Consider the following 4,904-nt stretch of genomic DNA (forward strand, 5'->3'; position numbering starts at 1 on the left):
TCTGAGGATAGCAGCCCAGGCAGGAAAGTCTGTGATACTCTTATCTCCAATAAACCACTAGAAAAATGGAAGTGGCACTGTGGCTTAAGTGGTAGAGCATTTGCCTTAAGATGAAGATTTCAGGGACAGCACCCAGGCCCACAGTTCAAGCCCCACAACTGAAAAATTAATTAATTAATTAATTAAATATAAATAAATAAAAGTATTAAGAGTATATTGAGAATACATGCCCATCACGCTGTAGTAAAGCTAGAAATCAACAAGGAACACACAAAATATTCACATAACATGAAAATGTAATTAATTATTTTTCAACCATAAATGAATAATTTAATGTAGTTAAAAGTATTCAATTTAATTAACTAATTAATACTTGATTACACAAACTTTCTCAAGGGAAAATGTAAGAAATAAACTGACCATATGAAAAAAAATGAAAAGAGATTATGAGACACTATAGATATAGAAAAAGGGCAATAAAATGAAGGTATAAGAGCCTTTGCTTAAATCATGAGTACAGGCACTATACTAAGGAACCCATGCTGCATCTCAAGAAATGAGAAATGAGAAATGAGTTTTCTGAACTTCCTGTATATTCTCGTTATGAATTATTTGCAAGATGCTTAGTTGGCAAATTATGCCAGCCAAATATTCAGTCCAATAACAGTTTACTTTGTTTTGCCAAAGGCTTTTAAATTTGATGTAATCCCATTTGTTAAATTTTTTTCTTATTTACTGAGCTATTTGAAGTTTTAAATAGGAAGTAATAGCCTATACAAAATGTTTCATTGTTTTGCTATCTGTAAAGCAGTCATTTCTCTTAAGTTTTATCTGCTGAATTTCTGGGATCATTCATAACTTAGGGTATCCTGCAATTCCTGGCCACTTTATCCAGGAGAATGGCTGCAAAGTGGTCATAAAGAGAGAAGGCCCATGTGTGGAACCATTTAATGAGCACATGTGCTCCTTTGCATGTCCTTAGGTGGGAACTTTGCGCCCATAGGTAAACTGCCTATGAATAACTGTTTCCTTGAAGCCAGAAGTTGCTTGAAGGACTCCAAGAAAGGAATCTTCTATGGTGACACATTTAGCATTTAGTATTTTTTAAGAATTACAATGTGTTAAAGGGATTTTTGGTAACAAATTTAAAATGTAGTTTTAAATAAAGTTTGACTTATCTGAAAAAAAGGAAATTAATATTTCCCAATTTCCAGGTACTCTATTAGGAAACAGTGTATTTCTGCTCAATACAAGTAATACATGGAAAATTATAACTCTTACTCAATAACAAGTGCAGCTTACCTATCTCCCTAGAATCATTATGTGTAGAGTTTGTCATTTCCAATGCCATTTGGGGGCAAAATATTGGAATTGTGACCTGTCTACAGGTGACTCTTTTACAAGGTGTTTTATAACTAGACTTCACTTGTCAGAGTTGCTGAATTCTTCAAAATGTTCGACCCAGCATTTAAAAATATTCCATAGATTTCAGGTGGGGAATATCCATCTACCAAAGTGAGGAATGTGGTCATTTCCTGGTCAGAATTGAGAAACCACCATGTGTGACTGCTGCCCAAAGGAACCACAATGTCTGAATCCATTTACCAGACAGAGAATCTGAAAAGTGTGGAAACCTCAGGTGGTGGTTTGGCAAGCAAGCAAGCAAGCGTATTTTTCTGCAGTTAGTGAACATCAAAGATCCTGGAGCCATTTAAGCATTTAGGAGCAGAACTGTTCTACAGCTGCTGGACATTAAAGATAATTAGGTGATGGGGTAAGTCAATAGATACGGTCAGGAGCAGGTGGACAGGATTTTGTTGATGTAGCTGGAGGCCAGAGATACATGCAGTTTCCAGACTGAGGGTGGGGGTTAACAAGAAATGGAAAAAATGGATTCTCATACTAGCACTGGATAAGGAACTGAGAAGAAAGGGAAGTTCAAGATGAAAGAGTGTGAAAATCAAATAGAACATTACAGCAGTTGCTGATGAGCTGGCATCATGGTGGGAAGTGGAACTTCATGTGTTTGTGCATATGTGTCTTTTTCTTGATACAGATGGCCACTCTAACCCAGCTTCTTTCATCACAGTTTCCTGGAGTCCCCTATAGCAATGTGGAAAACCTTCAGCCCTTGGGCTCTTCATTAGAGGCCCTGAATCCAGGAAAGAAATAGAGGTTGGAAAATATGCTTGTAGAGCCTCCTCTCCAGCCCAGGTGCTATGATTTAATCTAGGCCCACAGATAGTGAGGCCTGAGATTTAGTCTCAAACCTGTGTCAAGAAAGCACTTGTGTGAAGGCGATTTGGGGGTTGCAGTTAGATTATATTATAATGTAATGTCCAGGGACAAGTGAAATCATCACAGCAAGACCACATTGAGTTCATCCAAAGTCACAGGATGACATGGTTTCCCAGATAAAACCCAGGGACACTTCACACATGTGCTGTCTATAGTAGCCACAAAACATCACAATAACAAGTTAATATGCAAAAGCCATTCTAACCACATGTTGTTAGAAACAGGGCCAAAGTGGGGAGTGTGGAATGCACAGAAACTTTTTGTGCTTTCTGCTCAATTTTTATGTAAATTCAATATGCCTCAGCAAATTCTTGTAGTTGTAAGCAAAACAGGTTCTGATGAATTTCCATGTGACTAAAATTATTTTTATTATTTCATTTGTAAGATTGTTTTTAGGCATTTAGTGGTTTATATTCATTGTATAAGAGGGTGTTATTTTGGGGCGTCAGCCTGGGTGAATTTGTCCTAATCTGACTCACACTCTCCATAACACTCATCCGTTTTCTCCCTTCTGAAAGCAACAGTTTTCTTTTCAACAGTTTTCTTTTTTTCCAGCATAAGTATTAATATTTTAATCTTGGTCAGCCACCTTCAGCATCTTCATTCACTCACCTTCATCTATCCATTGCCTCCCAGTGACAACAACTCAGTTACACTCACACCATTCATTTTAAGGTACAATATAATTGTCCAAAGTGGCCTCAAGATGAAAATGTCATTCATGGGTATTTTATACTTTCAATAGACTCATACATTTTCTCTTTCCTCATCTCCCCTCCCCACTCAGCTTTCACTGAGTTATCCCATGTTCATACACAAATATAAAGTAGTTTGATGTTGTTTACCCTTAACAATTCTAGTTTTTTCTCCCTTTCCCATATCGCTTTTAAATGGTGCCATGATTACAAGGAAGTTGTGTGTGTGCACAGTATGTACTTATGTGTATATTTAGGTCTATCTATCCAATATTAAGAAAAACCTGTGCCATTTGTCCTTCTGAGCTTGCCCTCACTGGAAATGAGATTTGCAGATCCATTCATTTTCCTGCATATGACATAATTTCATTCTTCCTGACAGCTAAGTGTCAGAGGTGACCTGATCAATATATACATAAGTGGATTAATTAAATTGAATATTGTATTAAATTGAAAATTGTATATTTATTTAATATAATAAAAATTAAATAAATTTAACATCTTTTCCCCACTTTGAAGTTACATTAATACAGTCAGAGAGAGAGAGACAGACAGATAGACAGAGACAGACAGAGAGAGACAGAGACAGAGAGAGAGAGAGAGAGAGAGCCCTGTTTTCCATCTTCTACCTGTACATATCTAGTTATGTGAGTTTTAATTCAGTGATACATTCCTTGAGTGTACATATGTGTGAATGGGGGGAGGCTTCTTTGTGAAATTCATCTTCAGTTCTTCTGATTTGTTTTGTTGGTCTTCATGTGTGAATTTTGGCAAGGGCCATGCTGACTTTGTTACTAGCGCTTTTCAGTATAATTTGGAGTCTGGTATTGCAATGACTCCTGCATTACTCTTTTAGCTTAAGATTGCTTTGGCTTTGGGTTTTTTTATGTGTGCTTCTATATGCATTTTAGGAGTGAAGTTCCTGTTTCTATGAAAAGTGACTTTGGGAGTTTTATAAGGATAGCTTTGCATCTATATATAATTTTGGGTGATATATTCCTTATCCAATCCATGACAAATGGAGATATTTCATTTCTTTTATCTGTTCTATTTTTTGGATTTCTTGTTAGATCTGTTTCACTTCTTGTTTACATTCATTCCTAGGTAATTCAGATAGTTTGTGTTGGGAACCATTAGGAATTTAATGGTTTCCCGGACTTCTTCCTCAGTCTGGTGATTGCTATTTTGTAGACTACTTTGCTGCAACTGTGTACATTTTGTTTATGATTATTTTTTAAAATATGACAGTACTTGTTCCATTTGCTGGGAGTGACAGTTTTAATGTAGCAGGTAGCATTTGATAGATTTTATTCCAGAATTGAGTCTATTAGTTCTTTTATTTATTTATTTATTTATTTTTTGGTTCAGGTCGTGGGCCCTGAACTCTGGGCCTGGGCGCTGTCCCTCAGCTCTTCAGCTCAAGCCTAGCTAGCTCTCTACTACTTGAGCCACAGTGCTACTGCCGGCTTTTTTCTTTTTGCTTATGTGGTGCTGAGGAATCGAACCCAGGGCCTTGAGCATGCAAGGCAAGCACTCTACCACTGAGCCTCCTTCCCAGCCCAGAGTCTAATAGTTCTAATTTTCCAGCAAAGGAGCTCAAGTCAATCTCCAATGAAAGTTTTAGAGGCCTGAGCCCTTAGCGCCCCGCCTCCAGTGTAACATAGTTCTTACCAAATTTGTGGCTTTTCCTTCATCCAAGTCATTATCAGCTCACGGTTTCTTTTGCTCTTGGTCAACATTTTCCTCCTTGGAAGCTGCTTAGCTCTGATTCCCCCCGACCCCAAAGCTAAATAAAAAGCTTAGAGATAGAGGTGGCCCCAATATTCTGCCCACCAGAGGCCTCTCACCTTTGTTTCACTTTCAGCTCTTACGTAGGTATATTCATTCTTTCTCTGCTAAGGTCAAGTCTTT

The sequence above is a fragment of the Dipodomys merriami genome, unplaced genomic scaffold (genome assembly GCF_024711535.1).
Source record: "Dipodomys merriami isolate MVZ:Mamm:240054 unplaced genomic scaffold, mDipMer1.0.p SCAF_6, whole genome shotgun sequence".
In the NCBI taxonomy this organism is placed as follows: domain Eukaryota; kingdom Metazoa; phylum Chordata; class Mammalia; order Rodentia; family Heteromyidae; genus Dipodomys; species Dipodomys merriami.